Raw genomic sequence first — 20,587 nt, 5'->3', positions numbered from 1 at the left:
AAATACATTGCCTTGAGGCAGCTGCTCAAATTGATAAAGGGGACACTGTAGGACAGTGGTGCTCTTTGTAATGTTAATAAACCTTGATTCTGATATCTGATGCAACTCTGGGGAAATCTGCCAGTTCCAGACGTTAAAATCTAACTCAGTTAAGTGCACATTATTGCAAAAAAAAAAGAAAAAGAAAAAAAATTTTTTAATTTGGCAGGAGCAGGAAGATAATTTGAGCATTCCACACATATTTAGATACTTTATTTATATCACTGAATTGAATTTCTACAGGATAACATGTTGTGATATAAAATTAATGTGTTTTTACTCCTGCAAAAGCAGATGGTATTTTATTTCAGAATTCACATATATTTATATGCTTATTGGATTCATTTTTATGGTATAAGCTAACCAGGGTAGTGATCTTTTATCATATTTGTAACTTATTTATTTAAGATTTATGCCCCATCTGGCTTCAAAGGGGCATTAGAATGTCTGCAGATGAATGCATAGGTAAAATGAGACATAAACTCATTGTAAATTTAATCAGAAAGAACAGAAGAAATGAGCACATTCAGAACCAGAATTAATACAGGTACCACTTTGGGTAAAAAACTGGGCCCTCTATATTTTCTAATTGCTAATTCAAATATATATATTTATGCATGTGTACACACATATAGAGTCATCATATAAATCTCCACCCAACCCCCTGTTTTTAAATAGGAAGCATAATGTGTATCCATCTAAAGAAGAAATGAATGTGATGGAGAAGTGGGGTGACATAGGAGCCAAGAAAAAGGAAGGAAATGAAAAGATGAAGGATACCACAAGGAAAGACTCTTAAAAAGAAAGGAATATGCCTTTCATGGCTATGACCTGAACTGTGGTTGGTTTGAGGAAGGTGATAGTGAATAAAATAAAGTCACTATTATTGTCAGAAAATACAAGCTCTTGTCTCATACAGAGAAGAATTTAAGAGCCAGCCATAGTAAAATGAAAGTAGATTTATTCAGGGAGACACACATTCCACAGACAGTCTCAGAAGGCAAGAGAGGCGCCCCTGAGGTGTGGCGGTGGTTAGTTTTTATGCGCTGGGTAATTTCATATGCTAACGACTGGGAAGATTATACCAACTGTTTTGGGGAAGGGGTGAGGATTTCCAGGAATTGCCCCCCACCCACCCACTTTTGGGCCTTTTATGGTCACCCTGGGAACCGTCATGCCACCTGTGGGTGCATCATTTAGCATGCTAATATATTACAGTGAGCCTATAATGAGGCTCAAGGTCCACTGGAAGTCAAATCTTCTGCCACCTTGGGCCAAGTTGGTTCTAACTAGTTATCCTGTTCTCAACTGCTGTGTCATTCTTTTAGTGGTTTTACCCTGCCCCCTTCCCTCCCATCTCACTAGCATGGGATAAGGTCTGACAAATAGTAATAGTTTAATAAACATTGAAAGCAAATGAAAGTGGGTACTTTCACATGTTATCTTCTTCACTTAATACAATGACTGAGCTGGATTTCCTTTTGAAGACAATGAGTTAACCAAGTAATAACACACTTAACCACCATTTTGCAGAAGGCATTTTCATATTATTCAATTCACTATCACAACAGCTCAATAAATGTTGAAGACGAAAGGAACATTTTAATTTGTATTCTGATCATCTAACTTTTAGGATAGAATTTGGAAAAAGCTGGAGAATTTGATAAAAGAATAACAATACTGACCTTCTCAAATATCAACTCCCTTATAAACAATAGTTTTGGGTTTTTTTTTCCCTTAAAATGATAGTGCCACAAACCAGGGCTCATTCATTCACTTACTAATTCATGGAAAGTACTTCTCCATTCTGTATATATGCTTCATTCATGATTTTCATCTGCCTATCACCTCACCACTTGTGCATATGGCAGTGTTAATTTTTTATTTTTAAACTACAGCCATTATAGCCATTTCAGTTGTGTTTCTAGTAGTCAAATAAAATGATATCAGAAGTTTTCAAGCATAAATCGCTATTGAAGCAGAAAGTAAGACGTTAAAATCTGAATATCTGTGATCCAGCAAGAGCAAAATTACAGGTCATATTTTAAAATATAAGTCAGAGCTTAAATAAAATAAAATATAAGTTAGATAACGTAAAATTAGTCTGGTTGTGTTCACCTCTCTTCCAGAGGTCACTGGAGGAGGAGAGTGACTTACTGAAAGTCAAAAAAGAACAAAAGAGGAATGCTGGACTTACAACTAGGTTAGGCATTCCATCTGCCCATAATCCTGACCTTAGGATTCTGCCTTTCCCCAACTCTAAGATTCTCTAGGGATTGAAATGAGGGGCCCTATTGCTAGACACAGAGATCTGCAGGTAGATCAGCCATCCTTTGGTGGAGTGTGACCCTTTATTGAAGACTCAGAGACAAAAATAGTTGCCTCTGAGGCACCTCATTGTGCTACTTTGAAGAGATGACCCATAGATTTCTGCTCCTGATGTTTCAAGAATTCTTCAGGCTGTTTTTCTTCCTGAAATGCAAATTGTAGCATTGTGGCATCCTGTCTCTTTTCTATAAATTCCCTTTGGTCTTCAAATAGTTAGAGTTACACCTTGCAAACAAACAAACAAACCAAAATACATGATACAGAGTCTAGATTTACTAACTCCTGATTATCTTTTTCCCAAAATGTCAGAAAATACTGCATATGAGAGGTAGGTCAAGCAAGTCCACTCTGTCTGGTATCTTGCTTGAATCTAAGGATGTCCTTCTTAGCTTCAACAGTAGAGTCTGGGAAAGGAGCTTGTGTACGAGTGGCTTATTTGGGAAGTGATCATGGGAAGCAGGTGTCAGGACTACAAAGAATGAAATAAAGGAGAAAGGAAAGCCAAGGGGAAAAGTACATTATCAAGTAAGCTATGATGATACTGCTGGACTCTTTGGAGAGTGTACAGAATTATTCCCTTGAGGCATGAAGGCAAAAGATATCCATTGACTCCTGTTCCCCTCTTAGTGGGTATTTACCACTTTTCCACAATTCCACGCCTGCTCAACAGGCTCCGGACAGGTATCCTCTGCTACAGAAAGGCACTGGGAGAAACTAATAGCTAAGGCAAGAACTAAAAAATAAAAGGAACTAATTAAGTAGGATAGCGATATACAGAAAAGTATTCTGGACTTACACATTACCTTATTTAATACTCAGGTATATTTTATTTCAATTCAGTGATGAAATAACTCACATTCTCAAAGTTTAAAGGATTTTCACATGTCCACAAGGTCCATAAGTAATGAAGCTCTTATTTTATTACTAAAATTGAAAAGCCAATGATCAGCTTCCTCATTTACTCACAAAAAATATTTTAAAATCTTAAAAAACACACATTTTCCAAACTTTCCCACCTACAGTCTTATTGATAACTAAAGGAGTTATTTTTTTTCCCCAAGAGTCTTTAGGTAAGCGTTTTTGTTTTGTTTAACACGCATAGCTTTTTTCAATCTATTGCTGGGAAAGAAAGGGGCTAACAATAATAATAATAATAATAATAAAGCTTTTTTTAGATCTAGGCAATGCCTTATTATTTTTTATTATTACTTTGGGAGGTAATTAGGTTTACTTATTTATTTATTTTTAGAGGAGGTAGTGGGAGTTGAACCCACGACCTTGCGTATGCTAAGCATGCTCTACCACTTGAGCTATACCATCCTGCCTTAGGTATTATTCTGGTCTAAGCTACTTACATGCATTTGCTGATTTAATTTTCACTGCAACTCTGTCATAGCCCCATTATATTTATTTTACACAGTAGAAAAGTGAGGCAAAGAGATGTTAGTGATCTGCCCAAGATTACCCAGGAAGTCCCATTCTAAAGTAGTGCCTTAACCACTGTCCCATCCTGCCTCATATTAGGCATGTGTCTGTACCATTCAAAGCAATCCAGTCATGAGTTCAGTCAGAGATTGGGGGAAAGCTACAGTTTTCTGTCTGAGTTCATTTTCAAAGCTATTTAATTTTTTTACCTCTGCATGATTGTTAGTATTATAAATTAATACTGGAAATAGAAACTTTCAGCACTATTTTTGAGCTCCTGTTACATGCTAAGTGTTTTACATATAGCAACTTATTTCATCTTCTCAGCAGTCTTGGCAGGTAGGATTTAGTTAGGAGATGAAGTCTGAGGCTCAGAGACATTCAGTAACTTACCAAAGGTCACACAGTTACAGTGACAGACATAATTAATTTAAATCACTGGCCAAGACTTCAAAGCCCATGCTCTTAACACAATTCAGTCATGTCCCTCTGTAGTCTAAACATGTAAGGATATTTGTGGGAAGGATGGCTTTATTCAAACATCAAATGTGGAGTTGGATTCTGCAAGGTACAATGGTTTACTTTTTTTCCTTTCCATCACATCTAGCAGCACTGAAAAGACCCTTTTTCACAGTGACAGGTTTTGAACAAAATGTCATTATGTTGTACATCTAAAACTAATACAATGCTATATGCCAATTACATCTCAGTTTTTTAAAGCTAACTGTATTAATATGTGCATTGGTATTTAAATAATTTAAATTAATTTTTAGTTAATTTAAATATCACTACCACTCCCTCAAAGGTATGTCAATTTGTTTCCTGACCAATCTACGTATCAAGATCTTCCTAGTGTACCCACTGAAGGCTGAGGAAGGCATTATCCAAGGACTGAAGGAGAGTTTCCAAGAGAGAGAGACAGAAATTCATTGGATACTGATAAGAGCAAGAGTCAAGTAGAATAGTAAAGGTATCTGTGGAAGTGAATATTAAAAATGGGGCTATCGATACTACCTACTTCATAAGTTCACTGTGAAAATTAAATAAGCCACATAGCACTTACCTCAGCATAAGCTCTATAAATTTCAAAGTTTTTTAACCTCTGTCATCATCATCATCATCATCATCATCATCATCATCACTTTTGTCATAATCAGGCCACTGCCCACCTCCCAAATCTCACTTTCCATTGCCCCAGAATTTTTCATAGCCTTATAATGTGACATCACTTCTACTGTAAGCAAAAATTCGGGGAAATGTCATAGACTCTGCATATCTTGGTAAAATTACATGGATTCTAATGATGAAATTATTATTTCTTAACAGAATATTAAAAGGGGAAATCTGCATAGTGCTTGTATTGGCTGACACATAGTAAATGTTCAATAAATAGCTGCTTAAGGTAACATAATAATATAAAGTGATAATGGAGTTTATCAAGTGGAGTCCCAGCTGGAAACATGTGACACTTTGAAATTGGGATATTTTGAGAAGAGTTTAATAAAGAGACTATTTTAAAGCATGAGAAGAGGATATAGAACCCATGGAAGGTATTACAGTACCCCAGAGTCAAAATAGAATGGGTAAAAAGAGGAGGGGGTTTGCTCAAAGTGGACAAGGCTATGTGCTGAGAGCTCTTCTATGATAGCTGAGAACTGCAGTTAAAAGAGAGAACAAGCCTTCAGCGAGTCACAATGAGGATCCAGGGAATTAAACACCCCAAGCTCACTGTCCACCCTCCTTCTTTCCATGGATATAGTCTACACATAGGTCAGTCTCTCATGGCACAAGACCAAAAGGGAAAAAGTAGATAGTGGATCTGGAGGGGCAGACAGAAATTGTTACACTGAGGGTATATTTAAGTAGGTTAGCCTCTGTATATACGTATAGAAATGTATAAACACGTATGTTTACTAGTGAATTAGACAAAGTTTTCTTCTGTCACATCAAATGTGATGTGTCCCTTTAGCTTAACAGTCAAATAAAGAGTTCATATATTTGTTTTTCTTTATGTTCATTCCTTGATATCAAGGACTTAATTCCTTTTGTATCTCAGTCCTCACTGCCATTCAATTAAGTTCTAGTTCAGTATAGTTACTCCATTAATGCTTATTGTATTGAATTGAGTTAAATGTTTGTTGGAGACCACTCTTTCACTAAGTAAGGAATCTCACATAGGACTTTGACTTTACATAAGAAAATAATTTTATAGGAAAGGCTAAAGGTTGTATTTAAGGTCAGAGAGCTGATGAGCTGTAATACTGCATAAGAGCTGAGGTCCCAAATTCTGATCCTGTCCTTTTCTAATATGCCATTCCCTACGTGCAGATTCTCTTTCTACGTGAGCTTGACAAATCTGTCCGTTCAGCACCCTGGACAATGCTTGGCATGTGGAAACAACCATTTTTGCTTATTTACTTTGCTTTTCACAATCATGTTCTCTGATCCTAAAACCGTACTGGAAATACTGTAGGTATTCCCTCTATAGTAGTTTATAGAAGAAGTAAAAGAATTGATTAATAAGGAGAAGAAGAGGAAGGAAGAATGTTCCAGGCAAAGAGTATATTATTTCTTCCTATTATTTCTTCCTCCAAAGAGTATAAATTTCTTCCTATTTATGGATCTATTTCCTTAGGTACATTGTTTGAGCACTCTGTACATACATGCTGATAAAGTATACTGCATTAGCAGCTATGTACTTGAGCAATGTTAACTGTTAGGGATACTCTCCACCAGCTGATTTCATGGTGATGGAAAACCAAAGGAAATCACAAGTAGAATTTTATGTAAAGAGACCAGTCATTTTCCTATGTTCTCTTTCACAGCATTAAAATACTATTCCCTATTTCAATAGAAAAAATAAAAAAATATTTCATGTAAGAGCTCATTTTGGGCTAATCTCCCAATCAGTGGGTGGAATGACTGAAACTGGCTTTTCTCTCAATGAAATAGTATTAATGGGAGAGCTTTAGAAATCATTTCTTTGTGAAATATAAATCTCTCTCTTGGAATAAAGCATTCTGACAGGCAGCCTAGACAGTACTAATACAAGGTAACAATCTATCTATACTACTGAACTTTATTTGACTGTGAGAAAAACAGTATAAAATTCTATTATGACACATCAAAAAGGCCAGGCTCTACCCAGGCCTTTGTATTTCTTTTACAAAAACACTCACAAATCATTTTAAATCATTGACCATATCTTATAACTCCCTTTCAGCCATAGTTCAGATGGAAGCAGTGTTATACTCTAAATGGCTTTGTTTCTCAGATGTAAAACAGAATTTATGTTTACTATTCTTCTTCAGACACCCACACTTTCCTTCTGCAAGATAAACCTTATAACTGCTTTAAATCATCCATTTTCTTCATGTGATTACTGAAAGAATGGCAGATTTACAGGCATAAGACCATCTGTGCCAAGAAAAGAAGATGGTTTTTTCCTTAATAGAAGAGATGGCATTGTTTTATTGTCACTTTTATAATCTTGCTTATCTGCACACAAGAATCTTCCATGTCTGACCTGTAGGTATGTCCCCTGAGTTCCAGGAAACATAGCCACCCTTATGCTAACCCAAGGTTTCTCAGACTTTCAGCACTACTGACATCTGAGAGGTAGACAATTTGATAATTCATTTTTGTGAGAGAAGAAGGGATGTCCTGTGCAATGCAAGATGTTTAGCAGCATCCCTGTCTTTTACCCGCTAGGTGCCAGTAGCACACCCATCCTTCAGTTGTGAAAACAAAAATGCCAAATATCATATTGCAAAATTACCCCCAGGTTGAGAACCACTGTGAAAACACACCACACCTGCTTAGTAAACTCTGAAGAAAAAAACTGAAGATAAGGTACACATCCTAATTCCACAGAACTCATACATCCATTCATACACACATTCATCCACCCATCAACTCTTTCTTTTATTGAGTCATTTTTTCCTGACCTTTTGGAGGTTCAGCAGATCTTGCCCTCACCCCGCCCAGTAAATAAAATTCTCATGAAGAGCTGGTTTCGCAGTTATTTAAAGGGTGTGATAGTGCACAAAGTCCTAGAAAGGACTTGATTAAAAAACTGAATAAATCTGATTTGTGACTTATGAACTCATGAATTCTGGAAAAAGAAGTCACAACACTTGTATTCACCAAGATTTTACTTGGCGTGCTGGAGTTAAAGAAGACATAACACAACAATGAATTTTAGGGTGCTAAATACCTCAATCTCCTAAAAAAACAATCTCCTAAAAAAAACACTACACTTTGGTAAACATATAAGAGAAAGATGAGCATATTTTTTGAGAAACTTGGAATAAATCATGGAGTGAATGTATGATAAAACCTGGACTACAGATACATTCTCCATTTGCTTGATACCTTATAATTTTAAGTTTTCCTACAAGTGCGCATTTCTTTTATCATAGAAAAAAAATCAATAAGCTTTCTAAGACAAAGTTTATTAAAAATTCTGGCTCCTATATGTTGGAGGTTAAGCCCAGTATAGTGAATACCTTACAGTAACTTTTCGGCCTCAGGTGGGATTATTTATGGGTAACTACTGAGTGCCCCTGGAGAGCAAGGAAATAAAGTTGACACAATGGCATTTTCCAAATTGCTTCTGAACACACAAAACAGCAGCAGGCCTTTGAAGACTAGGCCTGCAGTCTCTGCCCAGGGAACAACGGGCTATGTAACAAAGTCATCTCTCTCCAACCTCCTCCCTTCTCCCCCAAGTGATTTCTGCTGTGGCAGCTAAAGCTTCTGACACCCCCACGACCAGGCCTCTAGAAGGTCACATTTGCATTGGCTAGAAGGTCAGTCCAGGTGGTACTGCCCATGGATACTGTCTGCTATTGCTCGTTTGCTTAATTACAGATTCTTCCCCTGCCAGCCTTTCCTTCCAGATCACCTTCTGCTGTGTGCTGCTTGGACATTTAGCTGGAAATAGGAGGAAAGAAAGTATACAGCTGAGGAGCGAGCTACGGATCTATGAGAAAGACAATCTACAGGTCCATGAAAGTTGTTGTGAGATACAAATAGGGGGAATAAAGGTCTCTTAGAGAAAAATTATTTCCTTGAGGACACAAATAAAATTTCTGTTGTGGTTGTAAGGAGCCCTGGCTTGGATACCATGTTGACCTGGGTTCCAATCCAGCTCCGTCTGCATTAGCTGTGCCACCGTGGGAGATCCTGGTAAGGTCTCTGAATCCAGTTTTCCCCTCTTGAAAAACGGACTTGATAATACCTTTCACAATCTGCAAACTAAATGATAACTACTATAAACCATGTTTACGGTACTTTTACAAGTCATTCACATCTTCATTCAAACAGTTAGCTGAGTGCATAACAATGTGACAGAAATTCTGCTACATGTTGATTAAAACATGGTCAATGAAAGTAGGCACAGTTCTTCCCCTCAGGGAGCATGCAGTCTAATTAGAAATCTGTACCCCTAAGAAATATATACAGAAATAAGTATTTGATGATAAAGGCGATACTCACAAAAAAGCAGAAGTTCATGGAGGCCATTTGAGGGTAGGGAAGGCTATGTTGAAGATCATCAACTTGAATCTGGAAGACAGAATATTTACCAGGTGAAGGAAAGAAAACCATTCCATACAGACTAAACAACACAGAAAAGTATCTTAAGACATTATGGAACATAGGAGGCCCAAATTAGTAATTCTTTGTGTATTCAGTACATAGCACAGTGCCTAGCACACAGAGGTCAGTAAGTGTTTGTTGAATGAATAAATGAGATTTCCAAAAAGTATTCTGTGAGTGTTGGTTCAATTACTTGCTGGAGGTACAATCTTCAGCAAATGAATCATTTCTAAGCCTTAGTTTCCTTATTTATCAGCTACTATTATTTGTAATACTGCCATCTCTAGGTTATTTTTAGGATGACATGAATTAAGATCACATGGACAAGAACGGACTTATAAAGTGCTGTACAAACATTACTTAAGTGTCCCAAATATATGAGTTTACCTCCATAAATACCACTAGATGGCAAGTCCCCTGAGCACAGGAGCCCAAATTATTCAGTTCACTCCTACATTCATAGCATCCAATGAGGTATCTGGACTAAAGCAGATGCTCAGTAAATACTGTTACTGAAATACCCATTGATACTAATTATGCTTTTATTTTTCAGTGTGTGCACAGCTCTGTATATGCATACATTACATTGATTTAGATTCCCGTGTCCTTTCTGTCCAAGGCAACCAAACACAAGCATATTAAGCCAAATATGATTACACAGTCTTTCTCTTGTTGTGTTCCCTGCACTATTCACCAAATTTATGCCCATTAAGTGACCTGAAAAGGTCCTGAAATATTTCTAAGCAGAGCTGTTGCCTCTACTAACTGAGACTTTCCCTTTACTCTCTAACGGAAAAATGAGAGTGGGGCACAGGAAGGAGGAGGAATGGAAGATTTATCTTATAATTTATTGGAACACTAATATGGCCACCTCAAAGTCTGAAAAGCAATAGAGCACAGGAAGTGTTGAAAGAGGCCATCTGGGACCTGGAGATTGTCATTCTAAGTGAAGTAAGCCAGAAAGAGAAAGAAATATATGATACTATATGATATCACTTGTACATGGAATCTAAACGAAAAAAGACGAACTTATTTACAAAACAGAAACAGTCTCACAGACATAGAAAACAAATTTATGGTTACCAGGGGGAAAAGCGGAGGACAAACTGGGAGTTCAAGATTTGCAGATACTGACATATAGAAAATAAATATTAAAAAAAAGTTCATACTACATAGCACAGAGAACTATATTCAATATCTTATAGTGACTTATGATGAAAAAGAATATGAAAACAATTATATGTATGTTCATGTATGACTGAAGCATTATGCTGTACACCAGAAATGGACAAAACATTGTAAATTGACTATACTTCAATAAAAATATATATAAGCTTAAAAAAAAAAAAAGAGGCCATCTGCCATGGACCTCGAGCATCCCTGCACATTCTTGCTGGGTACACCAAGAATGCAAGACCTTGAGTTTCTTTACCTGAACCATTTTTCAGGACTGTATTAGCAGAAAGCAACCTTGAGGAATGAGGTAATGTCTCTACCCCTTCTTCTCCCCTAACAAAAAGCAGACTTGCTTTCATGTACTATGAAAGTGGTGAATCCTATAATCCAGATTTTCTCTTCTGTAATGTACCCCTTAGACTTGGTGAGGGGAGTAAGTGGGGTAACCAGCACAAATGATCATGTAGCTCTGGTTACTGCTTTTGCTGTGAGCAATAACATCCTTTGTCTCTGAGCCAAGAGTCTCGTGTCTTCAGCCAGTTTCTACGGTATGGTAGCAGACTAACTTGTTAGCTTGTTAAGTGGATTAAAACCACAAAGCTTTCACTGTTCTGGACATTGGGTAAGAATTTTGGCATTAGAATCTCATACATCTAGGTCTATCTTTTCATTTAACTTTTCTGAGTTTCTGTCTTTTGAATCCTGAGATCATAATCCCAGCCACAAGCACTGAGCCAAAATTCAAGTTTTTCACTGGCAACCATATAAGTTTAACTACTACATTGTGCTAGCAACAAAACAGTACAAAATAAAACAATCACAAGCTTACTGGTCACAGGAAAATCAGAAATAGAATAGTTCTGGGTGTCTCAGACATGGGAACTCATGGGTCATCTCAGGGGTTATTTTGAATGACACAATTCCAATTACCTTCTGTCTTTATGTTCAAGATTCAAATTCCTAGAAGAGAAACATTGATTAGTTGAGTGTAGGTCATGTATTTTCCCTTTGGCCAAGGTGGTGTGATTAGGAGAGAAAAGAGAGAGGCATTTTAAACACTTGGACTGGCTGGAGTAGCAAATGTCCAAAGAAAAAGCAAAAACCACAGATATTCTTGAAATACCACTCTTGGCATATGTAAATGCTCAGTACGTATTAGGTGCTACTACCTTCTTCTTTACTGTTGTTGCTATTATGGTTAACAATAATAAAAATCTTGTGACAAAGCTATCAGTTACTGATAACATAAGCTCATTAAAAAAATATCTTTCACTATTAGAAAATCCAAATCTATCAGGGAGAATGTCATAGACGTACATTTAAGAGGTATCACGTTTTTCTCAATGTTAAGTTCAACTTAGTCTAGCAACCAGTGGGTGTGAAGGCCTGGGCTAACAATTTGCCTTCAGCCTGATTAAGAAAATGAAGACTGTAACCACTGGTTGGAAGTACAGACTCTAGCTGCTTTGAATCTTAGCCTACCCACTTCCTAATTATTCGATTCTGGGAAATTATATTAATCTCTCTACATATCAGTTTTCTCATATTGAATTCATAGAGTTAATTGAAGTAGACAATCCATTTAAAAAAATTAACACACTCCTTGACACCTAGTATGTGCTCAATAAATGTTAACTCTGACTATTATTCAGTGAGCTGCAGAAGTTCATGACCACTTTTCCACCTCCCTGCCCACCTCATATAAATAATAGGTAGATCTGCCAACTCAGCCATGGCCTCTACTGAACATTTTTATAAACGAAGATAGCCAAACAATTAAGAAAACGCCGCGTGATGAGGATAAAGACTTAATCTGGCAAATATTTTTCTGAGAAAAAGAAAAGGTTCAGTAAGATTTTGAATTTGCTTGTATAGAAAAAGGTACACTTTAAAGAGAGATTTAATTATTTGGCAATAAATTTCTCCTCTTTTATTGTGATTGCTGTGTGCAATTTAACCACGCTTTCTGATCTTGTGTGCATACATTTTAATCATTCAATGGTCTTAAATTAGCCATTTGTCTCCTTTGTGTTAGAAAATTCTTTATTTTTGCAATGAAACAAGGATTTAAAAATTATCATAAATATTTGCTTTACATAACCAGTGTTGAGGAAAAAAAGAAAAAGCGCATTCATTTTCATGTAATTCTAAAAGGTACACAAAATATGGTGCTTTCTTAATTCCCTGCATTATGGTTACGCAAATATGGTCTGTGACCAGGTATCCACTGCACTTGCATTCACTGAACACTGCAGCAGAGCAGGACCCAGGAATTATAAAACATGTACATTTACTGATCTGTAGTATCTCTTCCCTGTTTAATATATGCCTTTTTAAAGATGCAGAAGAATCTAACGAGGGGTTTACCAAAATGTTAGTTCCACAATTGTTGCTGATCTCAGTCACTAGGCATGACTTCTAAACAAAAGGGAAAGATCACTTTCACATCTCTCAGTATTGTGTTCTTACTGTAGGAGTCCCAGTTCTTGTGGACATGAATCCAGACCAAACCCCGACCCCAATTCTATCTCTGCCATTTACTCTCTATGTAACTTCACACTTTAGTTACCATTGCTGAGTTCTGGCTCCTAGGGATGCTGGTCTCTTATTTTATTGGGTCTGTGGGAATATCAGAATTCATTTTTCTGAGTTTGTGTTTGTGGTCTCAATTGTATCAGAATGATCAGAGTTCACTTCATTCTTTTTTTTTTTAATATCTTTATTGTGATATGGTTCCTGTATGGTAAACTACACATTTCAGATGTACAATTTGATGAATTTTGATAGATGTATATACCAACGAAACCACTACCACAATCAAGATAGCTAACATTTCCATCACTCCCCAAGAGGTGCAACTTTCAAATTCCCAGTTTATCCCAGTTCATTTGTGTCCTCTGTTTTTTTTAGATCCCACATATAAGCGATATCATACGGCATTTTTCTTTCTTTTTCTAGCTTACTTCACTTAGAACGACAAACTCCAGGTCCATCCATATTGCTGCAAATGATATTATTTTATTCTTTTTTATGGCTGAATAGTATTGTGACTTCATTGTTAACAATGACCTTGACTTACATCTTCCTCAACCTTGAAAACCAAGACCAAACCACAGGCTTCCATAACAAATTCCTGAACTGCTTTTCTTTCTGCCTCTTTAAGTGCTCTTTTGTCCTCATCTCCATCTCCTCTTCTTCTTCCTACTATCCCACGCATGAAGAGCCCTGAACATGACTGAGCCCTTGGCCCTATGTTCCCTTACGTCTTCATTCCTAGAAACAAATTTTTAAAATTCTTATCCTACTAATAATTGATACCAGCTACAATGGCAGACATCCTAATTCTTGCAATAATTCTACAAGTTACTTCTAACATTTGCCTCTTTTACACATTGGTATTATTTCTAGCCTTTGAAAGAAAACTTAAAACCAGAGTTGCCTGACTCTAATGATCATAGTCTTTCAGGCATACACACTACTTCTTTACGTACACCTCTAGGTTCTAGACAGGGCTACCTGAGCTCTTGGCTTATGTATACAGCTAATCAGGTCTGAGTGTTTTTAACTAGAGGGTGATCAGTTTCCTACAGACATACTCCCCTGTGCCCATTCCAGTTTCTGTCCATCAGAATTACCACTATCCGTATAATTTCCTCAACTGCTGGGACATTAAATTACCTAATCCACAGGGTCAGTCATAAGGGCAAAATAAGTGAATGGGTATAGATTGGGCAGTACTTGGCACCTGGTCCTTTCTCAGTAAGTTTTGTTATTGTTGTTACTAATACTACGAAAATGCTCTAAAAGCTTAAGATCTAGAAAATGAGTTGATACACAGAGTAACAATTTAATCAGTTAAGTGCTGTTATAGACATTTGAATAAGATGGCCTATGATCACAGAACAAACTGTCTAAATGCACAGTGTCTCCACTTTTAATATTTTAGTTGCTAAACATACACGGAGGCACGCACACACACACACACACACACACACTGAGTATGTGTGTATCCATATTTTGGAGAAAGAAAGTATATTGGTAAGATTCTTTTGGACTGTGCCCCATGGGATGAAATTCTTAGTGAATGCCACTTTGAAGTGAGAATTTCTATCTTCAATTACTAGGTTTGTCTCCTGAAGTAACTGAAACCCACAAGCCTTGGATATAAACTACTTTGTGTCACTGACTGTAATAGAGCAATTTGAGCTGAGGTGACAATACTGGTTTTGAAATGGAAGGGGTTAGCTGAGCTGATATAAAATACATAGATACATATTTATTTAAATATATCTTTTAAAAGGATTTGTGCCTGAGTGGTGCAGCTCCTAAATCTCTAATTACATTTAATATAGTAAGGAAACCTAGTCTTAGCTTCCTGGTCCCTCCCACAAGAGTCAGGAAAACATTCAGTGAACTTCATGAAGGAAAAGCCCAACGCCCTTCTCTCTCCTTCTCCAGAAGCAACAGAGCCCGATTCATTGGTCCATGCTGCTACTAACAGGACAGGTCTTCGCTAGCCATCACCTGAAGGGATGAGAAAATAACCATTAAATTCCTGCATCTCTTAACTTACTGAGATCTGGAGAGGAAAAGGATAGGGGATGGCATTAAAGCTTACTTCCACTTACTTCTATTGTTGCCACTGAGAAAATTAGAAAATTAATCCTTATTTGGACTAAGGCAGAGGAGGAAGTAGATGGGTAGAAAAGAAACCACATGCTTCTTAATAACCTCACTGTCATTAATGCACCCCGAGGAAGGCACCAGCGTCCAGCAGTCATGTGAGAGGCAGGGGAGAGAGGCACAGTAATTGAGGAGGGTGGTGTTCCAAAGGAAGACAAATGGAGGAACTCTTGAAATAGAACTGCTTGTGTTTAAATCCTGGTTGTATCATATTTGCCAGCCGTGTGACCTCGGGCAAATGATTTCAACCCTCTGAATTCCAGTTGGCTCATTTGTATAATCGGGACAAATCTGACGTTGAACAACTGGCGACAGAATTAAAGAAGGAGATGGAGGCAAATGGTGTAGCATGTAATGAGTATCCATTCAGTTATGGCTTCCTTCTTTGTTTTGACTACCAACTCTACTTTCTCCAGTACCACATTTAAGAGCAATAGATTAATTTCTATAAAAATCAAATCATCAAGAAAAATTAAAGTGTTTTCTGATTGAGAAGAGGGAAGAAACTGGAAAAATCTTTTTGAAGTTTGTGTTGGAAAATATTCTGAAATCAAGCTAGGACCTATGTGGGTAGAGTGTTCTGACTAGTTAACAATCCCGACACGGACAAAGGAGGGGACAGTAGTTACTTGCATACTATACAGTTGTGATCTCTGTTTGAGAACATGTTTGAGAGATATTTGCAGCATAATACATCAGATTTGAATTGCAAAGCCCAAAAAATCCAACCACAAAGAAACAAAATTATGACTGACTTTCACCTTTTATTACATTTTATTGGGAGTATAAAGAGGAATGACACAGTCCTTGTTATCCATTAAGCAGGTAAATAAGACAGAAAAGATATTCTATAAATAGCTCAGAAATAAATCCCATTCATAATCCCAACAAAAACAATAACATACTTAGGAGTAAATTTAACCAAGGAGGTGAAAGGTTTTTACACTGAAAACTGTAAGACATTGATGAAAGAAACTGAAACAGACACAAAAATATAAAGATATTACATGCTCATGGATTGGAAGAATTAATGTTAAAATGTCCATACTACCCAATGCAATCTACAAGTTGGATGAAATTCCTAACAAAATCCCAATGGCATTTTTCACAGAAATAGAACTAACATTCTTAAAATTTGTATGGAACCACAAAAGACTCCAAATAGTCAAAGCAACACCTGAGAAAGAAGAAAAAAGCTGGGGTCATCATGCTTTGTGATTTCAAACTGTATTATAGAGCAGTAGTAATCAAAACAGTATGGTATTCACATTAAAACAGACACATAGATCAACAGAACAGAACAGAGGGCCCAGAAATGAACCACACACCTATGGTCAATTTATCTACAAAAAAAGAGCCAAGAATATACAATGGGGGAAGGATAGTCTTCTTCAATACTCAGTGTTGAGAAAACTAAATAATCACATACCGAAGAATGAAACTGGACGACCATCTTACACCAGATAAAGAAATCAACTCAAAATGATTAAAGACTTGAACATAAGTCCTGAAAGCATAAAACTCCTAGAAAAAAAAGTATGGGTAAGTTCCTGGACATTGGTCTCAGCAATGATTTTGATTTGACATTAAAAGCAAAGGCAACAAAAGCAAAAATAAACAAGTGAGACTATATCAACCAGAAAGCTTCTGCACAGCAAAGGAAATTATCAACAAAATGAAAAAGCAACCTATGAAATGGTATAAAAAATTTGCCAACCACATAAATGATAAGAAGTTAATATCCAAAATATACCTGGAATTCATACAACTTAATAGCAAGGAAAAAACAAATAACCTAACTTTAAAATGGGCAAAGGATCTGAATAGACATTTTTCCAAAGAAGACATTAAAAATGACCAGCAGGTACAAAAATGTGCTCAACATCACTAATATCAAGGAAATGCAAATCAACCACAAAAACGGTATCACCTCATATTTGTTAGGATGGCTATCGTTAAAAACACAAGAGGTGAATGATGGTTAAGAATGCAGAGAAAAGGGAAATCTTGTACACTCTTTGTGGAAGTGTAAACTTGTGTAGCCACTTTGGAGAGCAGTATGGAGGTTCCTTAAATTAAAAAGAACTACCATGTGATCTAGCAATCCCACTCTCTGATGTATATATCCAAAAGAAACAAAATTACTGTCTTGAAGAGATAGCTGTACTCCAGTGTTCATGGGGCATTATTCACAACAGCCAAGGCACGCAAACAACACAAGTGTGTCAGTAGATGAGTGGATAAAGAAAATGTAATTGATATACATACAGACACACACGAATATTATTCAGCCTTGAAAAAGAAGGAAATCCTGCCATTTGCAACAACATCGATGAATCTGAAGGTCATTATGCTAAGTGAAAGAATCCAAACAAAAACAAACACTGCATAGTATCACTTATGTGTAGAATCTGGGGGAAAAAAAATTGAACTCACAGAAACAAGAGTGGAATGGTGGTTGCCCAGAGATACAGAATAGAGGAAAGAGGGAGATTCTGGTAAAAGGTTACAAACTTTCAATAATACAATGAATAAGGTCTGAGTACCTAATGTATAACATTTTGATTACAGTTGATAATACAGGATAGTACAATTGAAATTTACTGAGAGAGTGGAACTTCAGTGTTCCCATGGGAAAAAAAAAGTGGATAAACATGTGAGGTGATGGATATGTTAATTGATCTGATGGTAGGAATTGTTTCACAATATACGTACAGTATATGAAATTATTGCATTGTTCACTTCATAAATTTTTATAGTTTGTTAATTACACTTCAGTAGAGCTGCAAAAACATAAGAGGAGTATTATCTTGTTAAAAGGTGGGAGTCTATGACCCCTACCTTGAATCTTGGTAGGGTTGTACTTTTCAGCATTAATTTTCTAGAAACCAACTAGGTGTCTTACAATTCAATTAAATTCTGATACTAACTAGCCACCTTTAGCACAGATCCCACAGGTTAAGAGGCTCAGGGCTGTGAGACAGTCCCCACTTTGGACCCCAGCAACATGTCCTAGGGACAACCACACTTTTGACCAATAGGCTTAGTGACAAATTCAGGGGTTCCCCTGACCCCTGCAGTTTCAAAAATTTGCTAGAACAACTCACAAAACTCAAGAAAGTGCTACATTTAAATTATAATTTTATTATAAAAGATACAAATGAACAGCCAGTCCCAAGCATAGGAGCTTCTGGCCCCATGAAGTCAGAGTATGTCACCCTCTCGGTACATCAGTATGAACACCAACCAAGAAGTTCTCTAATTTCTCTCCCCTCCATGGAGGTCCAGCGGGTGGGACTGAAATTTTCAACCCTCTCAGCACAGAGCTGGCTTTTCTGTCAATTAACTCCATGCAAAAGCAATCTAGGGGCCCCACTATGAGTTACCTCACTGCATAAACTCAGATATGATTGAAGAAGGGTCAATATGAAGAACAAATCACACTGATGGCTCAGAAAATTCCAAGGATTTTTGAAGCTCTGTTCCAGGAACCAGGGACAGATACCAGATAGATTCTTTATTATATCAAATCTTGGGATTGCTTTCACAAAGAGAGGCTGCTAAGGTGATTCTCTGTGATGCACAAGGCTGGATCATAAAAGGTCTTGCAGCTTCCAACTTGTTCAATGGAACATTCATACTGAGAGCCTGGAACCATACTCTAAGAAGCTCCAATCCACAAGACCTCCATGTCATAAACCAACCAAATCGCATGTAGGCACTCTGATTGCTGGTCCTAGCTTTTGAGTCATTCTAGCACAGATATGAGATGAGTCTTCACATGATTCTAGCCACCAGCCCTCTAGCCATCTCAGCCATTAAATCTTCCCAACTGAATCCCCAGAATGTGGATCAGAGAAAAGCCATCCTGCTGGGCCCTACTGAATTCCTGACCCATAGTATCTGCAAGCATAATAAGGGGGCTATTCTATGCTGCTAAGTTACAGGTACCTTGTTACACAGCAATATAACAAGTCATAACAAGTGAGGCTAGAGAAGTAGAATGGGGCCAAGTTATGCCATGTTAAGAGCACTGGACTTCTTTTCCATAGAAAAGTGGTTTTTAGAGTGGGGAGGAATGCATCATAGTTGGACTTTTTTTTTAACTGAAGTATAGTTGGTTTACAGTATTGTATTAATTTCTGTTGTACAGCACAGTGATTCAGTTGTGTGTGTGTGTGTGTATATATATATTCCTTTCATATTCTTTTCCATTATAGGCTATTACACGGTATTGAATAGAATTCCCTGTGCTATACAGTAGGACTTTGTTGTTTATCTATTTTATATATAGTAGTTAGTTTCTACAAATTTCGAACTCCCAATTTATCCCTCCCCACTGGTAATCATAGGTTGGACTTACTTTTTAGGTAACTTATTCTGGCTGCAGAGAGAAGGCTAAATTTAAGATAGCCAAGAACTGGAGTCAGGGAGATGGTAAGAGTCTATTGAAAGAGTATGAAGACATTTACTAGAAAAATAATGATATAAATAGAGAAGGAAGGATAGACTTAACAAAAGACAAAACAACAACACAACAAGAATTTTATGGGGTAAAAGCAGCAGAATTCGGTGGAAAATCCAATACAGAATTGGGGAACAGGAGAGAGAAGGAAGAATTAATGATGACCCTCATGTTTCTGGAATGGCTAGGAAGATAGTAGGGCTATTAACTGAGATTTAGAAAAAGAAATTCTGTGGTTGAAGGAAAAGTAATATCCACCAAGTTTTGCATGTTTTGAATTGAAAGTTCTTTGTGGTGCTAGGTGGACATACCAGCAAAATGCTCACAAGCCTAAATCTTGGGAAAGAAGTTAGGACAGATGGTGGTAGATTTGAGAATCAACAGTTACTACAGGTAAACCAATGAAAACAGATTAGATCATTTGGAGAAATCATGTAAAATGGAGAATCAAAGACAAATCTCTACAGAACTCCAATACTTAAGAGTCTTATAATGGTAGGAATGACAAAGGAAACAAAGAAAAAAGAAAAGTAAGGTCAGAGAGGAAAGCAGGAGTGACACTGACTCCAAGGAGTAAAGAGTGTCAGAAAGTCTTTGTTGTTCTCTATCATTAAATGCAGCAGAGAAGCCCACTAACCCCATGCCAAGACCTTTGCAAGACACTGAGAATGTAAATTTGAATCCATCATCATTCTAGCCTTCACAGAGACTAGACAGGTAAACAAATACATGACAGAGTGGGAAAAGTGCAAAACGGAACTGTTATTCAAATAACTCCGAGGAGGGAGAAATTGACTTCTCGGTGAAAATGAAGGGAATCTTCAGAGGATATAATAAATCAGGTTTTTGTCTTGTAAAATGATGTACAAG

At 37.0% G+C, this 20,587-nt stretch overlaps 1 long non-coding RNA gene across 7 annotated transcripts in view; it reads right to left on the bottom strand.

The window, feature by feature from the left end:
* Positions 1–20,587, bottom strand: part of LOC140698139 (uncharacterized) — a 785,970-nt gene that overhangs the window by 676,362 nt on the left and 89,021 nt on the right. For 5 of the 7 annotated variants that reach the window (XR_012075665.1, XR_012075663.1, XR_012075669.1 and 2 more), the window contains exons 2-3: positions 11,399–11,529; positions 9,292–9,360 (exon numbers count right to left, since the gene is read on the bottom strand). This is a non-coding gene — a long non-coding RNA (uncharacterized lncRNA). Of the gene's footprint in view, positions 1–8,236; positions 9,052–9,291; positions 9,361–11,398; positions 11,530–20,587 lie in introns of those variants that run through there. The other 2 variants (XR_012075667.1, XR_012075668.1) reach the window with 2 other exon arrangements.

This window comes from Vicugna pacos, chromosome 9 (genome assembly GCF_048564905.1).
Source record: "Vicugna pacos chromosome 9, VicPac4, whole genome shotgun sequence".
NCBI lineage: Eukaryota > Metazoa > Chordata > Mammalia > Artiodactyla > Camelidae > Vicugna > Vicugna pacos.
This window is presented reverse-complemented; position numbering and strand designations above follow the sequence as displayed.